At 45.8% G+C, this 13441-nt stretch overlaps 1 protein-coding gene across 1 annotated transcript in view; it reads left to right on the top strand.

Annotated features, from left to right (window-relative positions):
- The window catches only part of EPHA4 (EPH receptor A4), a 185525-nt gene that overhangs the window by 67667 nt on the left and 104417 nt on the right, over nucleotides 1–13441 (top strand). The gene's annotated exons all lie outside the window — the stretch shown is intronic.

Genomic DNA, 13441 nt, shown 5'->3' with positions numbered 1-13441 from the left:
GAGGAAGATACTTGAAAAAAAACAGTCGTGTAAAAGTTGATTTGTAGTAGCTCTAAATTCGTTTTGTGTCTGGCTGCTTAATCTGTCTAATGGGTAAAATTAACACACTGTTTTAACATAAGAGCTGATTCACTCAGTTACTTTTACACAGTAAAGATGCTGCCTGTAGGGCAGGGGTACCTGAACAAGAACTATATTAATTATATCCCAAAGACTGTACTCCCCAAACAGGTGAAGCTAGAAGTAAGAGACTGAACCAATAGAATAAATTAATACAGTAAATACACTAATTATTTTTACATTTAATTACATTAATTTCTTGGCATAGTCAGAATTAAAATTTGGTGGCAACCTTTAAATGTACTATGAACCTAAAATATTTTAGGGGTAACAGGAAATGCAGCTCATTATTGTTAACCGTTTTCTAGAATAAAATATAATTATTATTTGCTATGAGTTGACTAACACTCAGGTTACTGAAAAAAATGTTTTTAATAATCAAATAAAGTCTTTGTGAGTAGTTGTGTTAAATGTTTTTTTCTACACTGCATCAGGAATCATATTACGCAGTTTGCAAAATCCTTTTTATTCTAGTGGTTAGACTATAGTTTTCATCTGTTTCCACTTCAAAATCACCAAGAACTGTACCATCAGTTTTTAACAGTTATGATTTTAAGGTGTTTTAAGGGCTATAATAAGATGACTTAAGTCTAAATGTGGTTTAGGAGAGATAAAGGAAGAGATAATAACAAGTGTATAACAATCATATCATGCTAATGATGCAAATTACATAGTTGTGTGAGACATGGATGCAAGTATGTAGTGGCAGAAATTTTATGATGCTGTGATTGGATTGAGTCATCCTCTCGATGACAATATTGTAAGATATATATACCACTGATGCTTTCTTCTGGTCACGAGCTTCAGAAAAATGATATATTTCATTGGTGGTAAAGATAAAAAGCCCTTATTTACTATTTGTAGGTCACAGGTAATTACTAATGAAAGCTTTTTCAATTAGGAAGATCCTAATCCATATCGAGTTTTGTATGTCATAAGCTGTACCTTTCATTTGGCACAGAAGAATGCAAGGTTATCTACCACGTTTTGAGTCACTTCAAAAATGCTAAATGAACAAATAAATAATCTTTGGTATCAAGAGCTGCAGAACCATAAATATTTCCCAGAATAGTAATTTTTGTTGAAAAGGTTAATAGGTGCTCCTGTATATAAAGCTGCTTTTCTCTCTAGATCATGGCAAAGAAATTAGCTCTCTAGAAATGGCTGAGCTATAGTTTTTTGATACTCCTATCTCATTATCTTACCTAAATCTCTGAAAACTTTTCAGTAATATCTAGAGTAACAGAAGTTCCCATTCCTAAAGTATGCCCTTTCTCTTCTTTTTTTTCATAGTCATAAAAGGTCTGTTCACACCAAGTTCAGTACTTGTACTCGAATGAATTAAACCTGATACACATACACATGTCTGCCTGATTGCCTTTCTGCCTTTAAAATCTCAGGAAATAGAGCAAACGTTGAGGATACATGCTGAGTCGCAAGATAGAAGATTACATCTTAATTTGTCAAGAATGCTAGTAGCAAGCAAGAGCAGAGAAGTGGAACTTGAAGCATGCTCATGTCACAAGGGCAATGATTTCAATGTCCTTGGACTACTCAGTTTATGAGCAAGAGCACTGATGCTGCAGTTCTGTGTAACAAAATTCAGCTGGTATGTTTGTATGGGAAAATTCAGTTGCTTCTTTCATAAAACAGTCAATTTAATTAATCTGTTGCTTCCCAAAATGGAAATTGGATGAGGTACTTCTTAGTACTGAGATCAGTACAAAGGTCAAAATGAGATTGATGTTTAATGAGAACAAATTAAACTGTATTAGCTGTATTAATCCATATTCTTGGATTCTATTTAACTCTGAATATCCTGAACATTCTCTAAGAAGAGCTCAAGGGACAAACCCAAACAAGTTTATGCTGCTTAATTCAATCCTGAGCAGCTAAGCTTTTTTTTGCTTGTTTGTGTGTTTTTATCTATTACCCTCCATGCCTTACACTGATGTATTTTTAGCTCTATACACCTTTCATACGCCTTGTTGCTGCAGAGAATAGAGTAGGGAAATGTAAATTTGCAAATGTAAAAGTTACAAGTCAAATAGAACATTCTCCAGCAGGATGGCTGTAGAGTCCAAATGGATGGGTTCTATGACGGCCTTCCTGCCTGGCAGACTGGGTAAAAACTTCGGCCACACCCCTTCCTTTGGGCGTGACCCCAGTTTTGACTCAGTCTCGTAGCCTGGTAGAAGTGCGAGAAGCAGCTCTCTTCCAGTTTCCTCCCCTTTCTTTCTGCGTTAGCAAGCAGGGATCTCTGGCAGCTGAATAGGACACCGACGGACTCCCAGCCAGGATCGTCGGAGTGGTGAGAAGATCGTCAGGGCGGTTAGCCAGGGGGGGCTCGGGCCGGTCACTGGGTCTCCCGCGGATTCTCGACCTGCCAAACAGCTGTTTGGTGCGGACATTTCCCGGATCGCTCGCCGATTTCAGGTCCGCCGGGCAGCTGAGTGGCACGGACGCCACTCCGTCCGGCGGAGGAGCTGAGGCGCCGCTCAGCGCCAAACAGCTGAGCGGCGCGGGAAATACAACCGGCGGTCAACGGAGCCGCTGATCAGCTGAGCGGCGCGAGAAGCGCAGCGCGCCCAAACCGACCGGCAGAGCCTCAGCGCCGTTTTTTCTCCCCCAGCGGAGAGGCGCAGCCCCTTAAGGACAAAAAGAGCCACTCGAGCCGGTTAATTACCCTACCGCTGGCTATTAAGGACCGCCATTGTTGGAGCCTCGTGGCTCATCCGGCTACTATTGGGAGGCAGAGCTTCCTCCCATTCGCCATTTTAAACGAGCAGTTTAGCCCGCCGTTCTTTTTTCCCTTTACATTAAGGCATTGGGGCAGGAGGAAGGAAGAGGAATAAAAGGAAGAGAACTGCTATCAGTTCTGAGCGTGGTCTGCTACCACAGCCACAGACCGGGGGAAAGAGAGATATAAACTGCACTTTTGTCTGGACTAGGTGAGGAGGTGAGGAGGAATATTTTTTGTCCTAACTGTTCCTATAGTGACCTTTAGTCACTGCCTTGCAGGATCTTCTGTCCAAAGAATCCTGTCTGTCCGGCCATTGTTGGTATAGGCAGAAGAGGGCACAGCCCCAGGCATCTGCATCTGATCTGCGTACCTCATTCCCCCATTCCAGGCATTGCCTACTCGGGGTGTCTGGCACAATGGCAGACAATGTCTCGTATTCAGTCACACAGGTCCCTCAATTGTCCCCCCCACAGCAACAACAAAAACGCAGATCTTCTGAATCAGAGGTGGGGGGGAAGAAGAAAGCTAAAACAAAGCACCTTTCTCAGAAGGGACAGTCTAAAACGGCTGAGCGAGAGGCTTTGAGGAGACATTTGGCTTTAGAAAGGCAAATTAGCAGGGCACAGAGAACCAATGCCAATGGGATAAATTTGGTTTCCCCTGTCCCAGTGGTGGCGCCCAGCACAGAACCTACTGCCGAGGAAGTGCTCAAGACTTGGTCTCCTCCTGGGGAAACTGAACAGTTAGATTCCTCCAATCCCTCCTCACCAGCTTCTTCACCCGACCACACTCCAGCGCCTCATCCCAGCGACAAGGCGCAGGAGAACATATGGTCGGCACAATTTCATGCATTCATGCAGGATGCATTCTCCCAGTTCATGGCTTCTAAGGGGCAAGTGGCCTTTCACACACCCCGTAAGGGATGGGCTAGGCCACCCCCTACCAGCATCTCTGAAACTTCCTCTCAATTGGGAGAGGGTGACTCAGTAGACCTTGACATGTCAGACATGCCCCTCTCGGAGGACGAGGAGACTACACCTGAGCAGACAACGAGCTCTGGCCTCTTTAACCCAGCGCTCCTAAAATCACTCCTGATAAAGGCAGTTTCCACAGTCAACCTAACATCAGTACAGGATGAGAAGCCCTCAACAAGCAAGGAGGCCAATCCTCTATTTGCCAAAAAGGTTCCACAAGATAAGTACATTCCATGCGTGGAGGTCTTTATGACTACGCTGGAGGAACAATGGTCCTCACTTGCAAGCCCACCGGCACCTAACAGCGCGGAAAGAAAGCTTTTCAACCTATCTCCCTCTTTCTCTAACATGTTAGAGGTTCCTACTGTAGATAACCCCTTGATTTCATTATTTTCTACCTCCGCGATTCCAGGAGACATGGCGGAGGTCTTGAGACCTGAGGAGAAGAAGTTTGAACACTCCCTCCGGCGTTCCCATATGGCTGCAGCCTGGGCGGCCAGAGCAGCCACTTCATCATCATTCTTCGCGAGGGCCAGTATCATGTGGCTGAGGGAACTGCAAGGCACGGTGCCTCCAGACCAGGTCAGAGTACACCAAACATTGGCCAAGCTCCTCGCGGCCTCCCAATTCGTGTCTGACGCTTCCCTGTACGCAACAAAGTATGCGGCAAGATCCATTGCGGCCACAGTGGCCTCGCGTAGGCTACTGTGGCTCAAAAATTGGAAGACAGACCTGAGGTCCAAATGGCGTCTCTCGACGTCCAAATACAGTGGAGTAGCCCTATTTGGTTCCATTCTGGACCCACATGTCAGCGAAGGCAGAGACAAGAAAAAAATCCTAGTACATCCATCAAAGAAGTTAGACAGGAGAGGCAGTCAGGACTTCCGGAGACAGGGCTCCCGCCCAGGAAGCCCCTGGGAATGGAGACAGCCCTTTCGATCAGGGCAATCCTGGGACTGGCCCAGAGGCTCACGATCCTTCTACCCGAGGCAGGATCGAACCCAGGATCGCCAGAGCCCGGGAGCCAGGGGCCAGTTCCAGTCCAGACGCCCATATAGGGGAGCGGGAGGCAGATCCTTTAAGCGTACCAAGTGACACCAAACAGGATACTCCCATTGGGGGTCGGTTAGGAAATTTCATCGAGGTCTGGGAGCAGACCACGACCGACGCCTGGGTTCTGGAAACGATCAGGCATGGCCTGACCTTAGATTTCTGTTCTCCCCCACCAAACCGGTTCATCAGATGTCCCATCTCCAGAAGAGTACACAAGACGAGGCTGATAACTTCGGCCATAGCCCACCTCCTGTCAATTCAGGCCATAGAGAGGGTACCAAAGGAAGAGGAGGGAAGAGGATTTTATTCTATCCTCTTCGTTATCTCAAAGACATCAGGAGGGTGGAGAGCAATCTTGGACCTGAAGGGCCTGAACTATTTCATAAAGTACAGGAGGTTCAAGATGCACTCCTTGAAATCCATCCTAGCCAGCGTCAGGGAAGACGACCTATTATCCTCAATAGATCTCACAGAGGCGTACCTACACATCCCCATCCATCCCAGCTACCGGAAATTCCTCAGATTTACCTACGCGGGTCGGCATTACCAATACAGGGCATTACCCTTCGGACTATCATCAGCACCAAGGGTATTCACCAAGATCCTAGCTGTAATAGCGGCCCATCTCAGGTTGATCCCGGTTCGCGTTCAGTTTTATCTGGACGACATCTTGATTCAGTCCAGATCTCGGGAACAAGCAAGGGCAGATCTCGAGACCACAATCCGAACCCTCCAGGGACACGGATTCTCGGTCAATCTAAACAAGAGCCACCTCATTCCCTCAAGGAGACTGCAACACCTGGGCGCGGTGATAGACACGTCACAGTGAGGGTATACCTTTCCCAGGAGCGACTGATCAGCATATCCAAGTTAATTCACCAAATTCAAAAGATCAGGAGAGTTCCCTTGCTACAACTCTCGAAGCTCCTGGGGAAGATGATATCTTGCATGGGCATCATCCCATGGGCAAGGCTCCACTCGAGGGAGTTGCAGTGGTTCCTCCTACCCTACCAGAGGAGGAACCTCAGCACCTCCAACAGGAGAGTGTTGGTACCAGCACAGGTGAGGAAATCACTAAAATGGTGGCTATCCCCCACGACACTCAAGGGGAGCATATTCAGGGAACCGAACAGGGTCACACTCACGACAGACGCGAGCCTGTTCGGATGGGGAGCCCACTTGGGAGCCCAGATAGCACAGGGCCAGGGGGACAGAAGGACCTGTCACACAGCATCAACTGGCTGGAGCTCCGGGCCATACACCTGGCCCTCCGTCATTTTTCTCACCTAGTAACGAGGAGGCACGTCCTCATGCTAACAGACAATGTAGCAGCCAAGGCACATGTAAACAAGGAGGGAGGAACGAGATCAGTGGAACTAATGAAGGAAGCATTGGCTCTGGCTCGGTGGGCAGAAACCAATGTGAGTTCCATCAGAGCGGAACACATCTCAGGGGAGACAAACACCCAGGCAGACTCCCTGAGCAGAGCCAAGGTGGACCAGTCGGAATGGCGTCTGGACCCGGTTCTCTTCGAGGAGATCTCCCGGAGGTTCGGACAACCGCACCTAGATCTATTTGCCAACCACAAGAACACACAACTCCCCAGGTTCTTCTCCAGATTCCCGTCCCCGGGATCGGAGGGAACGGATGCTCTCAGGTGCCGGTGGCCGGCGCAACTCCTGTACGCCTTCCCACCACTGCCATTAATACCGGCGACCATACGCAAGATGATCCTGGAGGGCGCAGAGATGGTCTGCATTGCCCCTCACTGGCCACGGCGCCCGTGGTTTGCCGACCTCGTGGACCTTTCGATATCACCTCCGTGGAGTATTCCCCCGGACAGGGTAAAACTCAGTCAGGGCAAGCTTGTACACCCAGATCCCCAGTGGCTACATCTAGCCGCTTGGCATTTGAGCGGCAAAGCTTAACAAAACAATCTTATTCGGCAGGGGTGATATCGATCATACAGGCATCACGAAGAGCGTCCACTAATAGGATTTACGACGCTACATGGAAGGGATTTTGTAGGTGGTGCGCTTCGCTTCACCTAGACCCGACCGCAGTATCCATCCCTAATATCCTAGATTACCTATTGGAGGGTCTTAATAAGGGCCTGTCAGTCAATACTATCCGCAGACAGATAGCGGCCCTCTCAACTGTACTCTCCTGCGACAACTTAACTTCCCTAGCACAACATCCAGCGATTAGTGCCTTTTTAAAAGGGGCATCTAACACAAAGCCCCCAGTCATACACAGGTACCCGTCCTGGAACCTGCCTAAGGTTCTTCTAGCCTTGACATCAGCACCCTTCGAACCTCTTGAAACATGCTCACTCCATCACCTATCACTGAAGGTAGCTTTCCTTGTGGCAATTACTTCAGCAAGGAGGATTTCAGAACTAGCAGCACTGTCAGTAAGGAAGGATCTGTGTACCTTTTTCAAAGACAGGGTCGTTCTTAGACCAGACCCGACCTTCATTCCGAAAGTAAATAGCATCTTTCACAGATCTCAGGAACTTACGCTTCCCGATTTCTGTCCAAGACCCAAACATAGGCTAGAACACAGATGGCACAAGCTAGACGTGCGGAGAGCGCTGTGTTTCTACGTGAAACGCACATCGGCTTTCCGAAAGACTGAAGCATTATTTGTGTCCTTTCAACCATCAACTATGGGAAAGAAGGTATCTCCTTCCACCATAGGCAGGTGGATCAGAGCCTGCATAGCACAGGCATACGTCTCACAGGATTTGCCAGCACCCACTCAGGTGACTGCCCACTCAACTCGGAGCGCAGCCACATCTGCGGCGTGGCTAACGCAAGCTCCGGTGGAAGAGATTTGCAGGGCCGCAACCTGGTCCTCACCTTCGGTTTTCATCCGACATTACCGTTTAGACTCCCTAGCAGCAGCAGACGCGGCTTTTGGCAGAAGAGTTCTTCAACAAGTCGTATCTGCTCAGAGTTCGGTAGCCTAGACATTCCCTCCCAGGGGGACATGAGGGCTTTGGTATGTCTCATCCATTTGGACTCTACAGCCATCCTGCTGGAGAAGGGGCGTTGTCTTACCTGAACGCCTTTTCTCAGCAGGATGATGTAGAGTCCAAGCCCACCCAGAGGATAGGTCTAGGCAGGGATGTAATAATGATATAATAAAGAGCTGCAATGTTAATTCCAACAAAGTTTCTCGCCTAAGTCAAAACTGGGGTCACGCCCAAAGGAAGGGGTGTGGCCGAAGTTTTTACCCAGTCTGCCAGGCAGGAAGGCCGTCATAGAACCCATCCATTTGGACTCTACATCATCCTGCTGAGAAAAGGCGTTCAGGTAAGACAACGCCCCATTGCTCCAAAATGTGGTTTTTCTATTGTGACCAACCCGTCTCCAGCATTAGGATAGGTACATTTCTCAGTATTCTTTGGGAAGCAAGTGAGGCCTCCAGAAGAGAATAAACTGACTCACCTTATACCCTCTGTAGTTACTATATTCAGGAAGACAGATCTGTCATGCTTACCTATTGGAGTAATCAACACTTTGTAGAATGCTGAAAAAAAAATAAGAAATAGTAATGAAGTTAAATATATGCTTTAAGGCACAGGATAAAGGATAAGCAAAAGAAAAATTAAAATCTAATTTAAATAAACATCAGTTATATTTTCTCAATGTCATTTTATCTTTGTAATACATACTTGCTTCCATTACATCCAGTGGGATTTAGCCAGTTCGACCAGTTCAGTGGAACTGGTAGCTAATTTTTTGTTGCCCAGGCCCAGAATGCCTGGAAGTGGCATCTACACAGAGAACTGATTGTTCACATATTTGAATCCCACCACTGATTACATCCATTTATTGATTCATATAGTGTCTTCTCAACTTTAAACTTATTTCTTCTCTTTCAGAATCTCATAAATTCCATCCAACAAATATTTCTCAGTTTTCTTCTTCCTCTTTTCTCATTTATTTTTCCTTCATTTGGTTTCTGCTTCTCTGCATTATTCTCTGTATAGGACCATTCTCAAATCAATATGCTTTTTTCATTTTTGTATCCAAATTACATTCATTCTGGGCCCTTTTATTTTTTCATTCTATCTCTTTTTGTTTTACTATCTGCTTCTTAAGTGCCCCATTCTCACTGCATTCAACTTTTTTTTAATGACATATTGAACTCACTACCATATAACAAAGTGGGCAGAAACATGTTCTTACATTTTAATTTGTTCAGGATTCTTACTTCACAAAAGATCACATGCTACTAATTGCCTTTATACCTCCTATTACACATTTTAAAATTTCTCCACTCATTAATTTTTAGCAACTATTATAAAAAGGTACTTGCTGTACTTTCCCCTCCCCTCTCTCCTTTGCAATCTTTTCCTTTATTTTCCCTGCCAAACTCAACTACCTTGGTCTTTGATACATTAATTTTCTCATGCATACTTGTTGTGTTGTATATTCTATTTTCCCTGCAAGCCATTCCATTTTCAGCCAATGAAAACATTATCTGTATACAAACCAACTACCCAACCAAGATATCTTTGATGTCACCATGAAGACTCCTTATGTATTTATCTGTAAACTCAGTAGGCATTCTGCTCAATTCTGAACCATTCACTAAGCATTTATCTATTCTTACGAATTCTTTATTTCGATTATATATTCCTCTCATTACATTTAGCAATCAACCTTAAATCCCATAATTTCTCAAATTACCGCATAATTCATGCCTTATCATATGCTTTTCCTAAATGAACAAACATACAATAAACTTTTTCATATTTATATATCTCTAAGTAATCTGCTAAAGAGCACAAACTATTCAGCAAACCTCCATGTTCAGTATAAATACAAACTTATTTTTCAAACCCTGCTTATTTCCACTTCTCATATACATTAATCAGAATTTTGCCAAACACCTTTCTACCTCCTGTAGTTTATGCAATCAGTTTTACCTTTTTCTCTATTTAGAGAAAGTAACAGCATTTTTTTTCATTTTTTATCAAGCTTTTGTTCTTTACACTAACATTCATAGGGTTTATTTCGCCTTTTATTTTCACCAAACTCGATTTTTAAAATTATTATTGTTGTTTTTACTTCAGTTCGCTCTACTGGAAGCTGCTTATTTAACTTTCTTAATTCACTTTCAAAACAACTTTTGTTTCCATTAAAATGCTACATTTTTAACGCTTCCCCACTGTCTTGCTGTTTCTTTATCACTTATACTTAACTTTTTAAGTTTATAAAGAACCTTTTCTTCCACATAGTCTCTCATTTCATCTTTTGTAGCACTCATTTTCTAATATACATTTTTTCTCTTATGCATAGCCTCTTTCACTTCATTGTTGCAGTTTTCTACTTTGTCTGAGTAACTTCCACAACTCATTTTCTTTGTTTTTAATACCCCACTAAGGAGTATTAAAAACATTTCTTTTTCTTTCTACCACCATTTTATGATTGCCTGGAATTTTTCAGTTTACAAGTATTAGCTTTAATAAAACTGCTAATAGTGATCATATTTAAAAATTGCCTGCTGTCTGCCAAGTTACAGCTATCTTTAAATAAAATTTAAAAAACTGACTTTTAAAAATTAATCTTTTGCTTTCATTTCTGTTTCAATTTCAGTTTTCTAAAATTGAAATGGTAGTCATATTGTATAGCTTCAAGGTTCTAAAGAATGGAACAACTATTTGAATTATGGTTGATAGTGTTGTTAACTGTCACTGTCATTTTTGGAAAAAAAATTAATTTAGCAATAATAGTTAACTAGGATGTTTGAGCAAACCTGTAAGACTTCTTGATAGTTATTTGATTAAAATAATGTTGGACATATAATGATTTAAGAATGTAGAATCATTATTTGATGCTATTTAATTTGGTTAATTGAGCAGATTTTTTAAAATTAATAAAATGTACATTTATTTTTATAGTCTGACTGTGTTCTCCAGCACTGGAGATGGAGAATCCACCAATGGGTTGAGACTGTATTCCTGCCCAATCAGATCAGTCAGCCAAAGTTGCCACGCCCATCTTGGACCACGAGATCCCAGTCTTGACTGATCTCGCCCACTGACCAGACGTGCAAATTTGGCTCTTAGGCAAGTACAGTCTCTTTCCTTTGGTGGATTCTCTTTCCAGTAGCTGAGAGTTTGGTAGAAAGTAATTTGGACTTAGTTTTTAATTTGGATTATTACGAAATTCTAAGATTACCAAAATTCTAGAGATATTAGACTTTGAAAGGGAAAGGAGATTCTCTCTACCCTACTCCTCTCTACACCCCTCCACCCCTCCAAGGGAATCGCACTCCTACTACACCCCCCCTTCATCCCTTCAAAGGAAAAACAACTGAACCGGTCACTAACCTTCACCAGTCAGTCTAACCAGCTGGGGAGCGCTTTTGTGCGAGCGGAGCTTGCAGCTGCAGCTCCGCTGTAGAACCCAGCCACTCGTGGTCAGTATCCGGACCCACAGAGTTCGCGAGGGAAGAGGGGGTGTGTGCGTGCGGAGGCGGGAAGCATGCTCAGGGTCCCGGATGGCAAACGCGCAGCAGCCGATAGGGACCGAAAACGATAAAAGGGCTGAGTAAACACTGTAGTTCTCACCAGGTAGCTTACAGGCTTCTGCGGGGCCGCCATTGGTGGAGCCATGTAGCGCATGTGCGGCTCCCTTTGTCCTGGCACATGTGGCACAGGCCAAAAAGGAAAGGACTACTGCGCATGCGTGGCGGCCATTTCCGCGCATGCGTGGCAGCTTCCTGGCAGATTCTGAGTGAGGGAGTCACTGTGCATGCGCAGAATGCTTTTTTGCGCACGCGCGGCCATTCTAGCTGTGCCACGGCAATTTTAAAGAACCTTCAAGAGGCTTTTCAGACACAGCTGACAGAGAGGCCTTACTTCCCCTTCACGGAGCAGAAAGGTTAGAGAGCAAAGCTCCCCGGAGAAAGGGAACCGGTAGCCAAGGTAGCAGTACTCACAAATCCAGGAAAGCCTAAGCTCACCTGCAGTCAACATTTAGATTGACCCACAGAGACAACTATTGATTATTCTCTTTCCAGGACTTGGTGTCTCCTTGCTTCCAGTTAACTCTTTACTGACTGGCTCCATCCAGATTCCAGGTACCCCCGTTAGTGTACCTGTCCTTATCTGGATTATCATTGCTTGGATTCCAGGCACCCCCAGTCATCTGCCTGTCCTTATCCATAGCAGATCAGGCCGGATTCCAGGCACCCCCAGTAGTGTGCCCATCCTTATCCGCGCACAGCCATTTATTCGGACCTAAACACTGAGGCTGTACCTGGGTTCCAGGTGCCCCCTGTAGTACGTCTGTCCTTACCCAGTGTGTATACTCTCCTATTACTGGGGTCCTCCTATCGTGGCCCTGCGCTATCGGAGAATGGAGGAATCTATCATTCCCTCTAAAGGAGCCCTGCCATCCACGTCAGGAGCACCCGCTCGGAGGGCTCCGACAAAACAACGGCCACTAACACCAGGCCTACCAAAAATTTTTCCAGGAAGGCAGACAAACAGGCAAGCAGGAGACACCAAGCCCTAGAAAAGGAATTTGCCAGGGCACAGAAAAGGGCTAGGCTGGAGAAGAATCAGAACGGGAGCCTTGCCCCTGAGTTACCCCTGGGGGCCTCATCGTCCCCACTGGGGGTCTGGTCAACGGGGGAATCCTTGCAGTCCCCTGCACGATGTGGGACAGGTGAGTTCTCTTCCCTCTCCCAATCTTCTTCACCACAGATGTCTCAGGGGGGCCCCGAGGCCTCATTCACACCCATGGCAATGGGGGCACAACCTAACGAGGCGCCCCCATTACTATCGGAGGATCGACTGGTAGCCTTGATCACACAAGCAGTAGACCAAGCCCTCGAGGCAAGGGCTCTGGCTCCCAAGCCGGAAATGTCCAGGCACAGGGCCAGACATCAGCAGGAGACAGGGACCCAGCAATGCCCCTCCTCTCCATCTGTCTCATCTTTCTCCGATGAGTCCTACCTTGAACAGCCAGGCACAGAGCAAGAGATCCAAATTTTTGAGGACGAGGACATCCCACCTGAGGTGCCCTCATTCAACGGTCTCTTTAACCCCTCTCTCTTTATCACCCTACTGCGTAAGGCTAAATCCACGGCTCATCTCGGACAGGGAACTCCTTCAGAACCCGTTCTTCCAGATGCGGAGGCCGACCTGATGTTTGTTGAACTGGTAACGACCCAACACCGCATCCCCTGCCCCGCCTTGTTCCTGAACACGGTTCGGAAACAATAGACCTCCCCAGCTTCCCTCCCTCTTCCAGGTAATACCGATAAGAGGTTGTACAATGTGGCCAAGGAACTGGAGGAGGCATTGGAGGTACCAATGGTGGACGAACCATTAGGTCCCCTGGTATCGTCTACTGCCATATCTGGGGACTTCTGCGAGGCCCTTAAGTCCGAGGACCGCAAATGCGAGTCTACATACCGGAGAACACACCAAGCTACCGCATGGGCTACCTGAGCTGCAACCTCCGCCTCATTTTTCAGCAGAGCCGCACTCTGTTGGCTCCAGCAACTACAGAACAGGGTACCAGCG

This window comes from Crotalus tigris, unplaced genomic scaffold (genome assembly GCF_016545835.1).
Source record: "Crotalus tigris isolate CLP2741 ecotype Arizona unplaced genomic scaffold, ASM1654583v1 scf7180000017792.2578787, whole genome shotgun sequence".
In the NCBI taxonomy this organism is placed as follows: domain Eukaryota; kingdom Metazoa; phylum Chordata; class Lepidosauria; order Squamata; family Viperidae; genus Crotalus; species Crotalus tigris.
Note: the sequence above shows the minus strand (reverse complement) of the source record. Positions and strands in the feature narration are given on the sequence as shown.